Source organism: Hyla sarda, chromosome 1 (genome assembly GCF_029499605.1).
Source record: "Hyla sarda isolate aHylSar1 chromosome 1, aHylSar1.hap1, whole genome shotgun sequence".
Classification (NCBI taxonomy): domain Eukaryota; kingdom Metazoa; phylum Chordata; class Amphibia; order Anura; family Hylidae; genus Hyla; species Hyla sarda.
In genome coordinates this window covers 551,161,842-551,179,049 of record NC_079189.1, presented here as the reverse complement: position 1 = coordinate 551,179,049, position 17,208 = coordinate 551,161,842, and the positions used below count along the sequence as shown (strand labels likewise).

The 17,208-nt window shown below is 41.8% G+C and overlaps 1 protein-coding gene across 1 annotated transcript in view; it reads left to right on the top strand.

The window, feature by feature from the left end:
• Positions 1-17,208, top strand: part of PDE8B (phosphodiesterase 8B) — a 329,639-nt gene that overhangs the window by 26,610 nt on the left and 285,821 nt on the right. The window contains exon 2 of the mRNA XM_056541706.1: positions 5,799-5,859. The gene's annotated coding sequence lies outside the window, so the exon portion shown is untranslated. The remainder of the gene's footprint in view (positions 1-5,798; positions 5,860-17,208) is intronic.

The window sequence follows — 17,208 nt, the reverse complement described above, 5'->3', positions numbered from 1 at the left end:
ATCGGGAGTGTCCAAGATACCCACAATACCCCTGAAGGGATAGGAGTAAGGTGGCCGGGGTGTCAGCCCTCCTATCCCTGCTATTCGTCGGTCAGAAGCGACAGACCAATAGCAGATCAGGGGTGGGGGCGGGGGTTAAAGTTCGGTTCCCCCGTTCTGCCCACCCACGGTAGTCTGGGCAGAACGGGGGAACTGTCCTGTAACTGTCACCGGAGTTCACGCTCGGCGGCGACGATCGGCGGCAGTGGGCGGCGATGACGTGCGGCTAGCTTCCTGGTGAAGACTTCGGAAGCTGGTGAGTTGCCTACTATACAGTGGTCTCTAAACTGTAGCCCTCCAGATGTTGCAAAACTACAACTCCCAGCATGCCCATACAGCTGTTTGCTGCTGGGCATGCTGGGATTTGTAGTTTTGCAACAGCTGGAGGGCTACAGGATGGAGATCACTGTGCAGTGATCTCTAAACTCTGGCCCTCTAGATCTTGCAAAACTACAACTCCCATCATGCCCACACAGCAGTTTGCAGTCTGGGCATGCTGGAATTTGTAGTTTTGCAGCATCTGGAGGGCCACAGTTTGGAGATCACTGTGCAGTAGTTTCTAAACCATGGCCCTCTAAACCTTGCAAAACTACAACTCCCAACATGCACGAACAGCAAACGGCTGTCTCACCATACTGTGAGTTGTAGTTGCGTACCTCCAGCTGTGGTATAACTTAATCTCCCAGCATGCCCTACGGCGATCAGTACATGCTGGGAGTTGTAGTTTTGCAACAGCTGGAGGCACACTGGTTGGAAAATACTGAGTTTGATAACAGTACTTAACTGAAGGCTTTCCAACCAGTGTGCCTCCAGCATTTGCAAAAGTACAACTCCCAGCATGCACAGTCTGTCAGTGCATGTTGGGAGTTGTAGTTTTGCAACAGCTGGAGGCCTAAATTGGTGATTTGCACAGGGGTGGCTGAGTTTACAGCGGTTCTGACATAAACGCAAAAAAAGAAATACCCCCATGTGACCCCATTTTGGAAACTACACCCCTCACAGAACGGGAACCTTAACCCCCCACAGGTGTTTGTTATTTTTGTTCAAATTTTTGTTAAAGTTGTATGAGAAAAGAAAAAAAAAAATTACTAAAATGCTGATATTACCCTAAATTTTCACAAGGAAAAATAGGAAAAATAGCCTCCCAAAATTTGTTACCCCATTTCTTCTGAGTAAGAACATACCTCATATGTGGATGTAAATTGCTCTGCGAACGAACTACAATGCTCAGAAGAGAGAGAGAGAGCGCCATTGGGCTTTTGGCAAGAAAATTTGTCCGGAATTGAAGGCCACGTGTGTTTACAAAGCCCCCATAGTGCCAGAACAATGGACCCCCCACATGTGACCCCATTTTGAAAACTACACCCCTCACGGAATGTTATAAGGGGTACAGTGACCATTTATGCCCCACAGGTGTCTGACAGATTTTTGGAACAGTGGTCCGTGAAAATGGAAAATGTTATTTTTTATTTGCACAGTCCACTGTTCCAAAGAACAGTCACTGCACCCCTTATTAAATTCTGTGAGGGGTGTAGTTTCCAAAATGGGGTCACATGTGGAGGGGGGTCCACTGTTCTGGCACCACGGGGGGCTTTGTAAACGCAAATTTCCAACCAAATTCTCTCTCCAAAAGCTCAATGGCACTTCTCTTCTGAGCATTGTAGTGCGCCAGCAGAGCACATGATGTCCACACATGCTGTATTTCCATACTCAGAAGAAATGGGGTTACAAATTTGGGGGGGCATTTTCTCCTATTACCCCTTGTAAAAATGTACAATTTGGGGGAAAACCAGCATTTTAGTGGAAAAAAAATTATTTACACATCCAACTTTAATGAAAAGTTGTCATACACCTGTGGGGTGTTAAGGCTCACTGTACCCCCTTTTACGTTCCCTGTGGGGTGTAGTTTCCAAAATAGTATGCCATTTGTGTTTTTTTTTTATAGCACTGCACACACTGATCTTTCACATTGATCACTGTTTTCTCATAAGAAACCAGTGATCGATGATTCTGCCGCTTGACTGCTCATGCCTGGATCTCAGGCACTGAGCAGTCATTTGGCGATCGGACAGCGAGGAGGCAGGTAGGGACCCTCCAGCTGTCCTGTCAGCTGTTCGGGATGCCGCGATTTCACCGCGGCTATCCCGAACAGCTCCCTGAGCTAACCGGCATGGTTTCACTTTCATTTTAGAGGCGGCGTTCAACTTTGAACGCCGCGTCTAAAGGGTTAATAGCGCGTGGCAGCGCGATCAATGCCGCGCGCTATTAGCCACGGGTCCCGGCCGTTGTTAGAGGCCGTGGAACCACATTATAGATCGGGAGTGGACTCAGGGCTTACAGGTACGCCCTGGGTCCTTAACAGGTTAAGGTGAAAATGGGCTTGGTCCTTAAGGGGTTAAAAACAAATTGTATGTTATCCTATCACACCAGCCTTAAGCTATGTTTTCTTTGCATTAGAGGCTACGTTTTGGGAAATCTCTGCTGGATGCACCCAAAGTAAATTCATACAGTGGCATACATCACCCATAGGCATCCATTATGCTATACACTGCTTTGTGAACCAGTCCTTAGTGTAGTGATTATTACAGACGTAGCTTTCTGTCACAGTTGGAGTTATTCTACTATCCGCCCCATGTCTGTTAATATTAAAAGACTGCTCTGTTTTCAAAACAAATAATTTAATGTTTCCATGGTCTCATGACATCAACAGAGGTTACAAGGGGTTATCTGAGGAATCATTTTCAAAAAGTGCTAAAATGCTGTAATGTACAGTACTTTTAGCATAAAAAATATATCATTTATCTCATTGTTGCCTGTGCTTTAGGGGTATGTTCTAGACAGAATCAGTCTCCTTCCCCCTCTGACAGATGATATTATAGTTATTCTCTGAAATAATGGGTTTCTCAGTTATACTGCCATGCTGTTGCAGAGTATCTGCTCTTTCTCTGATAAAGAAGACAGAAAGCTATTTCTATTAGCTGTCCTGCAGTGAAAAGACCATCACCATGTTGTATATGAGGGTGCAGCGACTGAGCATGTGTCCTCAAGTCTTCAGCTCAGTAGGTGTGTACATAAAGTGTGTTTAACTGGTTAATTTCTTTGAGGTAGATGACTGCTGTTATCTGTGCTACAATTGTGTGGTCTGATGACTCTCTCTCCAATAATGCCAATTATTTTGTCCAGACCATTTTGGGAGTTTGGTGACATTATGTCCAATTTGCTTTTTTTCCTCCCTTTTTTGGTTTAGTTCCAATACACACAAAGGGAATAAACATGTGTATAGCAAAACATGTGTTACTGCAATCCTTTTCTGTGAGAAATACTTAATTTTCTTGAATAATTTCAGGGGTGCCAACATTTACGGCCACAACTGTATATATCTATATATATATATAAAACTCAATGGGGAAGATTTATCAAAACATGTCCAGAGGCAAAGTTGACCAGTTGCCCATAGCAACCAATCAGATCGCTTCTTTCCTTTTTGAAAAGGCCTCAGAAAAATTAAAGAAGCGATCTGATTGGTTGCTAGGGGCAACTCAGCAACTTATCCTCTGGACAGGTTTTGATATATCTCCCTCAATGTGTGTGTGTGTGTATGTATGTGTGCATGTATGTATGTGTGTATGTTCCAGCATCACGTCCAAACGGCTAAAGATATTAACATGAAACTTGGCACACATGTTACAACAAACATAGGATAGGTGATTTAACCCTTACTCACCCCCATTTGCCAGGGTCGGGTATTTTGTTTAAAGTCCCATACAAGTCTATGGGAAATACATGTTACAGCATAACTTCCAAACGGCTGGAGATATTTCGATAATACTTGGTCACATGTTACTTATATGTCCACTTAAAATATAGGATAGTTAATTTAACCCTTAACTACCCCCATTTGTGAGGGTCAGGGTTTTTGTTTAAAGTCCCATGCAAATCAATGGGAAATGTATGTTCCCACATAACTTCCGTACGGCTGGAGATATTTCAATACCTTGTACATATATTACAGGTCGGGATAGGAGGATGGAATGGGAGGTCGGGATAGAAGGTCGAGATAGGAGGTCAAGATATAAGGACGGGATATGAGGTCGAGATAGGAGGTCAAAATAGGAGGACGGGATAGGAGGTCGGGATAGGAGGTCGGGATTGGAGGTCGGAATAGGAGGACAGGATAGGAGGTTGAGATAGGAGGTTGAGATGGGAGGTTGGGATAGGAGGTCGAGATAGGAGGACGGGATAGGAGGATGCAATAGGAGGTCGAGATAGTACGGGATAGGAGGTTGGGATAGGAGGTCGGGATAGGAGGACGGGATAGAAGGTCGTGATAGGAGGTCGAGATAGGAGGACGGGATATGAGGACGGGATATGAGGTCGAGATAGGAGGTCAAGATAGGAGGACGGGATATGAGGTCGAGATAGCAGGTCGTGATAGGAGGTCGGGATAGGAGGTCGAGATAGGAGGATGGGATAGGAGGACGGGATAGGAGGTCGGGATAGGAGGTCGGGATAGGAGGACGGGATAGGAGGTCAGGATAGGAGGTCCGGATAGGAGGTCGGGATAGGAGGATGGGATAGGAGGTCGGGATAGGAGGTCGGGATAGGAGGTCGGGATAGGAGGACGGGATAGGAGGTTGGGATAGGAGGTCGGGATAGGAGGTCGGCATAGGAGGTCGGCATATAAGGACGGGATATGGGGTTGGGATATGACAAAAATAAATGAGGATGGGATATGAAGTCAAAAGCTTCCTCCTTTGTTTATTTTCCTCCCCAACAAGGATTAACAAGGATTAGGAAGGAAAAACTGGGCAACGCCGGGTACTCAGCTAATATATATATATATATATATATATATATATATATATCAAGTGTTATCTGACTGTTTACTGGTTTGACATAATGGTGGTTGATTGCGCCCAAACAGCAAGACACCAGTGATGACAAAAAGAGGAGTCTGACTAAGAATGGATGGACTTGTTGAGTCCAGGAGTTGGAGTGCTGAGAATTGCCAAGGATCTTAAAAGGTTAAAGCTGATGAAATAAAGAAAACATATCTAGTGCAGAGAAAATAAAGAACAGAGTTTTCCATGGGTTAGTACTTTGTAACAATGTAAAAGATGATGGCAAAAGTACACAAGATGAGTGCTTGCTCACTTTTTTCAGTTATGTAAGATACTGCATACAAACCCTTAGTGCGCTTAGTGGTGACGTCTATTGTGCTAGGTATAATAACCGGCCGGAGCAGATATAACATAAATATTCAGCAATAAAAGGTGAAGAATTCCCATACAATGTTCCACATACACACTAATAATGCAAAACAGCTAAAATGTCAATGTTAAGTATAATTAAATTATACTATGGAGAGACTCTGTTATACCATCTTTTTTATCAGTTCCTCACATAGCATTTAATTTTGTATCTATTCTACTCCCTCCTTAAGAACCCCAAAAGTACCTAAAATGGGGGGAAATGTGTAGAGGAAGTCTATGGTTTTATCTTTTGTTGATATCAATATTATGTGAGCACATTATTTGCACAGTTTTTTATGCTTAGTCTGTAAGTGGTGATGCATCATCATTAGGAATATCTCCTATCATTGAATAGGGCAATATAGGGCCACCTAGCGGACAGTCGACGGTTGTAGTAGGGGCTCATCCTTCACTGTTAGGTAGGACAATTATAGGACTGTGATTGTAGGGATAGTTTTATTATTGTGTGGTTTATATATATATTTTCTCATACTATCATTTCAACAGAATATGCCTTACAACCGTCCTTCAGCCTACCAGTCTGTCCTGTTGTTATTGGCGGAAAACTGTAAGTGATCATTTATTATATATCTACTGATTGGGACCTATATTGTATTTCTATACATACATTGGCTTTATGTTGATATTGGTATATATGTGTAGCTTATAGAGCCCCTACATATCACTATAGATATATCATTAGTGACTGGTATATATATCTGTGCTATATTATTGCCTGCTTTATACAATATAATATTTCTACTTTATTCCTATGTATGTAATTTTGGTAAATATATTACCTTGTCCTGATACACACCCAACAGACTTTTTTGGTGGTCTCATTGGTCATAAATATTTTAATAAAGGATCTAAATAAAAGCTACATTTTAAAGGGGTATTGTGCCACATATATAGTTACACGTTAAGTTTCCTTACCCTTATTTATAATTTTTTCTTGGTAAGCATAATTAAATTAGCACATACACTATTTCTAGAATACGATGCTAAAAACCAATCCAGTCACTTACTAGAAGAGAAACACAAAGATTGGGTGGTAGACATTGCCCTGTGAGGACTGATAATCACAATAAAAATCCAGATGGAAGGGGGACCGAGACGATATGTATTGCCGTAGTGGCTGCCTTGATAAGCGCAAAGTCCAAGCTCGAGCTCTACGCATGTGGGACTATGATAGTTCGTACTGGAAGTGCGCTTGCGCACTGTTGCAATGTCACCATGTCTAACGAGTGATGGCTGGATGACTGCAGTGAATATAGGTAGGAGAAACAGGTCACTAAGTATGGGATATCAGAATATGAATGATTGTATTGCTATGTCGGTCATTGATCGGTTTTCAATCTTATACCTAGCTGATTCAAGTGTTATATTCTACATCAGCTTACTTCCTCATTATAATAGTCCCTTTCCATGATCTATTATCCCACACCTCTCCTATTATGCCTATATACGTTATATTTTAGACCTATAGGTATCCTCAGGTGTTTATGCATCAATACAATCATTCATATTCTGATATCCCATACTTAGTGACCTGTTTCTCCTACCCATATTCACTGCAGTCATCCAGCCATCACTCGTTAGACACGGTGACATTGCAGGGCACCAAGGGGATGCCCACTGCCGGTACGAACTATCATAGTCCCACATTAGTGCCACTCTTTGTGGATGCACAGAGCCTGAGCCTTGACTTTGAGCTTATCACGGCAGCCACTACACTGCGGCAATGCATATCGTCTCGGTCCCCCTTCCATCAGGATTTTTATTGTGATTATCAGTCCTCACAGGGCAATGTCTACTACCCAATCTTTGTGCTTCTGTTCTAGTAAGTGATTGGATTCGTTTTTAGCATCATATTCTAGAGATAGTGTATGCACTCATTTCATTTTACTTCACATTGAAATTTTAGCTGTTTTGCATTTTAGGTAAATACTTCACCTTTTATTGCAGAATATTTATGTTATATCTGCTCCGGCCGGTAATTATACCTGACACAATAGACGTCACCACTAAGCACTTACCTGACATGCACGTCATTCACACTGGGCGGCCTGTCAATTACTAGGTTCACGCGCTTTCCAACCATTATAATTAGCAGATGTTACCTTGTGTTTTATAAGCCATTGTTAATTGAAAAAGAGACTGTGTCTCGAAATGTGTCTAAATTGGGCATAATAAATTGTTAGATCCTTTACTTTGAATCGTGGTCATCATTACACGGATCGCGCCTAAGTCCCAGACTTTTACTTTGGTCGCTGTACCTGTTTCTACTAGGAATAAAGAAAACGGTAAGGGCAGGAGTGGTGAGAAGAGAAAGAACGGGTGAGTTGTGGAAAGCTCCTTTAGTGTGCTTGGCTGTATGAGGGCACATATTACACATATTACAGATGCAAGTCAGGGTGAGCTCCAGCACTAGCAGTCTTATTAAATGATCAGGTACAATGATCAAACCCCACACCCAATCTTTCTGCATAGCCAGAGAAGTTATGGAAAATGTAGGCTGCATTATCAAGTCATTTTAGTGATGCATTTGGAGTAAAAAAATGGCTAAAACCCTGTGCCTGCCACATTACGTAAAACAGGTAAGCAGGAGGCATACACAAGAATCTTTACATTATTTTGTAATAAAATCCTATGTTGCACTATATAAGCATAAAAAAAAATCTCGGACTGCTTCATTAGGAAATACAAGTCAAGGAACTCTCTCAGTTGCCCAATGACACCAATACAAAGCCATAAAAATGGATGTTACCAGAGAGCAATTTTGCACATTTTATATATTGGATTATTAGGGCAACATTTATATTAGTATATTTCACAAATAAAAAGATTAAGGTTATGTGCACAACTAAAGGATGAAATCTAGCCATTCTGTGAGATTTCCAGCTCAGCTATGTTACATAAGTCACACCACCCCCTGTAGCAGACCGGACCTTGTGTATGGTGATAATAATAACATTATGACTTCATTCTGTGTTTGAGTCATTGAGAGATGTAGCGACTTGCCTGGTGTCACATAGAGAAAGTATGAAGTCACATATATTGGATTATAACTCCTATAAATAACGTATCCAGGGCTTGGGACCTCTGAACAGAAAGCAGCTCTATTAATAATTCTGAAGAGTAGGAAGGAATCTCTTTAAATGCGGAACTCACATATTTATACTTGGCTGATAGATGCAGCATCATGTGTCCATAGCGGGAGGAACAGTGGGTGCGGATCAGACGCTCATGTCCGGGACGTCTCAGGACAGGACCGTTGTTCATCTGGAATTTTGACATATATATATATATATATATATATTATACACTAAAAGGGAAAGTTGTCCCCTATATAAATAATGGGTAAGTAAGTTTCTGTAGAAATGTGATTCCCCAAAAAGAGACACACTCTTTCTTGTACCTCTCCAGCAATAGTGATGCACATCAGCTTATAGTGACAGCATCTCACAGGCTGCCGCTTTACTATATTATGAATGTATGATGAACAAATAGGTGACAAATGGTAAAACGTACCATAGTCTAGGTGAGAACTTCAATCTCATCGGACATTTGTCTAAAGGGGTGTTTAATTGATTTTTAATGTGACAGGTTACCTTTAACTTATACCCACTTATACAGGACCCTCTTCAGCACATACCAAAATGAATACAGACCCCAGATCAGACCCCTTAACAATCTGCCGACAAATAACTCATATGAAAGGGAATGTGTCATCAGAAATTGAACTATTGTTTAAACCGAGTTTTCTTTATATTTAACATGTTATTAAATTATTTGTGGATATTTCTTTATTTCCTATGTTACTATGTATATTTAAATATATTTAAAACTAAGCTTTAGATTTCCTGTTCTGTAGAAACTTCTCATGGCAGGATTAAAGTAACAGCTAATACCTCTATTAGAAAGCTGGAGGCAGATAATACAGGATCAACCATTGTCAATACATTATGGACTCATCTCCCCCTCTTTGCACAGATTATAAAGCATGCCCCCATAGAATTAAATGGGCCTTTTTATGATTAAAGGGGTACTCCACTGGAATTTTTTTTAATCAACTGGAGCCAAAAAGTACAACAGATTTGTAAATTACTTCAGTTAAAAAATCTTTCCAGTGTTTATCAGCTGCTGTATGCAGCACAGTGCTCTCTGCTGACATCTCTGTCCATTTTATGAACTGTCCAGAGCAGGATAGGTTTGCTATGGGGATTTTCTACTACTATGGACAGTTCCTAAAATGGACAGAGGTGTCAGCAGAGAGCACTGTGGTCAGACAGAAAGGAAATCCAAAAAGAAAAGAACTTCCTCTGTAGTATACGGAAGTTGATAAGTACTGGAAGGATAACATTTTTTAAATAGAAGTAATTTACAAATCTCTTTAACTTTCTGGCACCAGTTGATTTAAAAAATACTTTTCCAGTGGAGTACCCCTTTAAAGATTTCTATGGCTATGTGGATACTGTAAAGTTAATCCCTAAACAACAGCAAAGGCAAGACACCCATCTACAGGTAAAGAAAAACAATATGATTGAAACAGAAAAAAATAATTTTTTTGTGTTATTTTTTCATATAAATATCTATATTATAAAATAACACTGTTTTTATTCTTATTGTTAATCTAACAATAAGCTGTTAGGGTTCCTGCCTTTTCCTGCTAACCTACTTGCTTCTCACTACACCTCAGCTGATCTCAACTGTCTAACTGTTGGGACCCTCGCGATCTCCCGCTCCAGTGGGGTTGACATGCCCCCTCCATACATCTCTATGGGAGAGCGCTGTACTTGTGTATCTTTGGCTTTTCCATAGAGATTCGTCGGGGAGGCATGCCACCCACCATTCCATGCACAAGGACAGCACGGGGTCCCAGGGGTCAGACCGCTCACGATCAGACACTTATCCTCAATTTTGTGGATAGGTGATGAGATTTAGATGTAGTGTAGTATCCCTTTAAAGCGTACCTGTCATGCCACTTAAAAAATTATTCTAATATATGTTACTCTCTAGGTCCTGAAGATGCTTTACATGTCTTTATCTTCTGTATTTGACTCACAAATCTCTCTGTTGCTTAAATTCTGACATCCACTGCTCAGGAAGGGGTATGTCAGAGGCAAGCCCTAAGCCCGCACTCACTCATCATGCATTCACTTGCTCCCTGAGTCTGCTGTGCTGGGTCTCTTTATACAATCATGGCAGGCTGCTTTTTAACCCCCTACTCTCTGTTTTCAGACAGAAGTCTGATAGACAAGACAGGAGTGGGCACGGCGCTAGTCCCACTATCACTTATTGGACTTTGTCCCCGTTTGTGCTTCAGCTGGGACAAAGATTATACTAATGTTGGACAGGATTATGTTCTGGATGGTAGGGTTACCCCTAGTGGTATTTTATAAGCCATGATTTCTATGAAGTATATTAGAAAGGTTTATTTTTTGCCAAGATGTACAACATATAAAAAGGTTTTGATTCTAACAGTGCCAATTTAAGTACTTTCATATAGACATTCAAGATTTCCAGGCCCCCTAAACACCCATCCCACCATTGGTGCACAGACCTCTGAAAAGGCAACCCCATAGAATGCATCTATATAGCATCGTTAGGCTGAGTTCACATATGTCCGGCATAGGTGAACTCGGCCTAGATCTGGACGCAACTGATGCCATAGCTGATGACAAGTTGTCATCAGTTGTATGGCATCCGGCATCCATTGTTTTTGGACGTTGGACAGGGGAATGCCACAAGTTGCGTTCCCCTGTCCGATACTCTCTGTCTGTCCAACCATCCGGCGTCAAAATTGAAATGCCGGATGATTGTGAACTGTCCCATTCAAATGAATGGGATCAGTTTTAGAATCTGTTTCCCTCTGGTGCACGCCTGAGGGAAACTATGCTGAATGCCTGATATATGTGAACCCAGCCTTATTTGGGCTCTGTATGGTGCTGGTGTTTTGTATGTTTATTTGTGCATGGTATAGCCAATACAAAGTACAGGGCAACACATGACATGATGAAGCACTCATGGTCCTCAGAATATGGGATGCAATGCTTCTCATTCCACAATCAGATAGTTGGGTGATATATTTTAGAGACCAATCCTTTTCTTGGAATTTTGATATCTGAAGAAAACAGAAAACAAGGGTAATTCCTATATTTTCTCTCTCCCAACAAGGATTGGATCACATGCTTTACCTCCATTAACAATGCCTATAAAAGCTCTGTCTTCTCCCACCACTTACACCAACATCTTCTGTGCATACTTTATATTCCCCTATAATCCTGTCCCCAGCCATTGCCTTTCTGTGCTTTGCCTAGTCACCTAATAAGCATCCATGCATCACTCATCCAGCCCACAGATACATTAGTGACAACGCTCTCCAGCCCACATGGGCACCTTTTAAACTATCCGCAAACACTTTAAAACCTGAATTAAAATATGTACCACTTAATCTTATATCAATTTGTAAGAAAATAGCTCAGCTATCAGAGGAGTGCAAAAGACTGAGCATAGAAGTAGTTTCTTCCCCTTCAGTGATATCATTTGTTTAGCTTTTTGAAGAATATAAAGCCCACATAAACGTTACTGAAAAATAGTACACTTTTGAAAACATAAAATACCTGCTAATAATCACTATTTTATTTTCTGTTACTTTGTTGGGGGTCATACGTCTAGTTGGATGGTGCTGTACTCTGATTTAATACTATGTTGTAGCCTGGGGTGCACAGATGTGTTAGGCATTAGACCTCCTGGTACTCTTGGAGCTTAGAGTCTCTGAGAAGCTGTTCAAGTAGCCTGTTGGTAATGTAGGACCTGTTACGCCTAGCGCTCCGGGTCCCCGCTCCTCCCCGGAGCGCTCACGGCGTCTTTCTCCCTGCAGCGCCCCGGTCAGTCCCGCTGACCGGGAGCGCTGCACTGTTTTGGCCGTTGGGGATGCGATTCGCACAGCGGGACGCGCCCGCTCGCGAATCGCATCCCAGGTCACTTACCCGTCCCGGTCCCCTGCTGTCATGTGCTGGCGCGCGCGGCTCCGCTCTCTAGGGCGCGCGCGCGCCAGCTCTCTGAGACTTAAAGGGCCAGTGCACCAATGATTGGTGCCTGGCCCAATTAGCTTAATTGGCTCCCACCTGCTCCCTGCCTTTATCTAGTCTCCTCCCTTGCACTCCCTTGCCGGATCTTGTTGCCTTGTGCCAGTGAAAGCGTTTAGTGTGTCCAAAGCCTGTGTACCTGAACTTCTGCTACCCATCCTGACTACGAACCTTGCCGCCTGCCCCCGACCTTCTGCTACGTCTGACCTTGCTTCTGCCTACTCCCTTGTACCGCGCCCATCTTCAGCAGCCAGAGAGGTGAGCCGTTGCTAGTGGATACGACCTGGTCACTACCGCCGCAGCAAGACCATCCCGCTTTGCGGCGGGCTCTGGTGAAAACCAGTAGTGGCTTAGAACCGGTCCACTAGCACGGTCCACGCCTATCCCTCTCTGGCACAGAGGATCCACTACCTGGAAGCCGAATCGTGACAGGACCCTGAGGGCTTCAGGCAGATGTTACACCAGAGCGATGCTCTGTAGTTATCCACATGACTTTTGGACCTACACCTCAAATCGTTTGTACCCCACAGAGGGCAGTGCAGAAAAAGGAAAAGGTGAGTAATGCATATATATATATATATATATATATATATATATATATATATATATATAAAACCCCCTTTGGGAGTCATGTGTTGGGAACCCCTTTAGTTAAACAGAGACAGTGGACTATTGCTACCATAACCTTCACAGTCTTGAGCAGAGCAAAGAAGAGAGGGACCCCATCTTTACACCAAAGTAAAGGATACTCCCCTCCTCAAGTAATTGACAGCTGTGTTTTTGGAACGGTGTTCTGCCAAAGAATGTTATCTTAATTGCCAGCTGAGACTGTATGACAATCTATCACTGTGTGCCTGGCACAAGTCTGCACTATAATCATAGCACCCCAACTTAGTCAATGAGAGGGAAAGTCAGAATCAGGCCGTGTTTTAATTGGAGTGCTGCAAATTTTATGCTGACAATATCTTTTTGTCCAGTGAGTAACAAATAAAGCACTTGTGGGTATAGCACTACTTGTAGCCCTTTGTCTGTGCTGACTTTTATCTGAGGTGGAGGTTTCAACTTGTGGTGACACAGTGAAGGAGAACTACAGATCCTAGCCAGAAAGGGAATTACAGGCAGAAGATTGAGCAGGTGTGGTGGATATGAGAGATATTCTACCCAGGACTCCAGAAGATCACTGAAAGCAGTTGGATATCAGGTTCTATACATAGTAAAACCTATTTGATAAACCTATCATTAAAAAGCGGTGTTCAATGGGGGTGGTGTTCTATGGGGAAGGTGTTCTGTGGGGGTGGTCTTCGCAAAGACAATAGCAACTATGGAAAAATAATGGAAGAAAAATCCATTACATAAAATCTGGTCAGGATGAGGAGGTGGTCTTCTTTAAGAGGTGGTATTTTGGAGATGTTTTACTGTTTTTCTGACGATGGAGGACATACAGTGGTATGCAAAAGTTTAGGCACCCCTGACAATTTCCATGATTATTATTATAAATATCTGGGTTTTGCATCAGAAATTTCATTTTTAGCTATCGACTATCTGAAAGACACAGCAATATTTCAATATATTTCAGCAAAATGAGGTTTATTGGATGAACAGAAAATGTGCAATCTATCTAAAAACAAAAGTAAACAGGTGCATAGATTTGGGATTTGGGCTCCTTTAGAATTTTGTTGATTTGAATACTTGTAAATACCTAGCACTGATTTATTGGAACACACAATTGGTTTGGTGGCTCATTGAGTCTTAAAGGGGTACTCCGCCCCTAGACAGCTGCCACGACCCCTCCCATAGACTTGCATTGAAGGGATATCGTGAGTCATCAGCACGGTGTGAAATATAACTCCTTGGGGAGAGAACTGTCTTTGAGATATGTCTAAGGCACAAACATCTGAAACTCTTTTAAAAGATACAAAACACAATAACAAGGTATGTTAAAAAGACAAAAATTTGAATGAAAGGAGATCATTATCTCCCCAGGAATCAATTAAATCGAACACCAGGGATACATCCCAAGTAGAGTGATATTTGGGTAATGGAAGTCTCTTATATTTAATACCTTTCATTAATTTACATATTATGGAATGTTTGCCAAAAGATAAGGATTGAATAGGTGCGTAGTAAAATGAAATGGTTGAGTGATAGACATTGATTGTACAATGAGCATTACCCTTATCCAAAGAATCTGAAAGGAAATTGATTACCTGAATTACAAATATTTGTACGGGATCCAAATCCCGTTGTCTGCACCAATCAGACCATAATTTTCAGGCTGATCTGTAAGCAGATCTGGTACCTGGGGTCCATGCATTTGATAAAATGTCTCTAGCTGATTGTGAAATTTCAATATCAAAGTCTGTTGTCTCGATGTGTGCCAGGCTATTAGAGAAAGAAGACCCGAGGTGACAAGGCGATGAGGATTCCCCGGAAAGTATTGAAGAATGTGTTGGTGAATTTGCAAAATGCGGGGAAAATCTATGGTCATTTCCAGAATTTGAGGGAACCATGTTTGAGTCGGCCATAAAGGAGTTATCAGTACCATAGTCGATTTCTGTAATTTGGTGAGAAGGAGAACCCTCGGGATCAAGGCAAATGGAGGAAATGCATAGAGTGTTTCCTGAGGCCAAAACTGAAGAAGAGCATCTACTCCTTGAGATTCCGGATCGGGACGCCAGCTTAAGAACAACGGTAGTTGACTGTTGAGGCGTAAAGCAAATAAGTCTAGATGAAGTGGACCCTACAGATGATTTATTTTCAGAAAAATCATGGAATCTAGTTTCCAATCATTGAAATCTGTTAGAATATGGGAATTCCAATCTGCTACTGAGTTGGAAAGACCTGGCAGATACTCTGCTTTCAGGACAATGTTCTTGTCCAAACAGAATTGCCAAAAATCTTTGGTAATGTTGGCTAAGATCTTTGATCTGGTTCCTCCCAAACGATTTACATATTGTACTGTGGCTATGTTGTCCATCCGGAGAAGAACACAAAAATGTCATAATTCTTTTGTAAAACTCTTCAGGGCAAAAGATCCCGCTAAGAGTTCTAGGCAATTTATATGAAGAATGTGATATGTGTTTCTTGAGTGGACCACTGCGCGCCTTTGGAAAGTGGACCACAGCGAGCACCCCAACCTAGATGACTGGCGTCTAATTCTATTATGAGCACTAGAAAGGAAAGAGCAAAAAGCACAGAAGGGCGCACACCAGAAATATTACAATACATAGTTTTATTAGATCACATAGAAAAACAAAGAATATGCGTGTAACACAGTTAAAAACCATTAAAATGCATGAGCCAGTGAATACATGGCCTCCCAACGCCACAGAGGAGAACCCCCAGAAAACTGGAGAATCTCCTCAAGGGACACCCACAATTCCTATATGCTTGTAGTACAACTACTCCCTGGTTACTAAGTACCCCAATATAATCAAGAAGTAACAACAGTATTACACAAATCCTAGCAGCAATAAAGAGCTCACATAGTGCAGTAGCACATCATTAATCAAGTCCCATAATCATATCTATCCAAGTGCGGGAGCATATTCGCCACAACAGGAATACATCGATATCTAAACACATACATGAACACCATGGAGGTGAATGTGTGGGTCTCAAATTCTTTGTGTTAGAAATTGTATGCCCTTCCCTACGTAAGGGAAATTATGACAAGGTTTTGCTGCAAAAATAACTGCAATGGATTTTTCGGGTGAGATCACATGCCCCAGATGGGCTTAATTAGGCTTTGGCCTTTAATTGCTTTATTTGAGCCCCCTGGTACTAGAACTGTCTATGTTATACAATTTTAGTGCGAATATCTGTAGGAGGGCGGCTGATATATATATATAATGGGGGTCTTTGTGTTTTAATATATTTTCTAATAAATTTAGTTTAAAATGCCACAGGCTATTCCTGTTTAACAGTAATGATCCTGTCCTGTTTATATCCGCACGTGAAACTGCGACTACTGTGTCATATATATGGTAGCTACATTAGCTTATCGGTAGCTGACTATATTTATCGTTAAATATCTATCCCCGCTTTGTGATTTACCTCTCGTGCGTTTATATTTAAACATCATATCAAATGTCTTTATCATATATTCCAGGTATGAATTAATCAGCTGACAGGAGATCTGTGACCATGAAGGTTATGGATCACCGTAATAATATCTGCATTTGAACTATACGGCTGACTTGAGTATTGCGCCATTCTGATAGGCTAGGAGAGATGCCTATCAAATAGTCTGTTCACCTGGTTTCTATAGGAACCAGCAGCAGACTGGCGATAACCGGTAGTGATGTAACGCACTCTGGGATGGTTTTCTGTTTGCGTTCCAGCGATAACCAATGGGGACAAGGAGGTGTGTCCCTGGGTCAGCGCGAACATTCAGATACATTCATAAGGAGCGCCGAACAGTATTGTATCGCTGCCACCTCTAGCTGGTGACAGTAGCTCTGGTGGACCGAGCCATATGGTTATATCGCTCTCCTGATGACCCGTAACCGGGAGAAACGCGTAGAGAGAAATTAATATCTAGGCACATCCAGCTTCACTTGAGTATCCACTCTTATCTATCCTATTCTCATTACTTATTGATAATGGTTACTGGCTTAGTGACTATTTCAGGTGTATTTTTTCTTCAGATGAGATTTGCTACTATTTTTTGTGATGCATATGTTGATATGATTGGTGCCCTATATGGGGTGACACTATATGTGAGTTATCAAGGTGCATATACCCTATGGGATAATATGGCACTGTAATGTATAGGGTGACAGTTGATATGTGCACATGTACATGTTTTCCATCTAAATTAT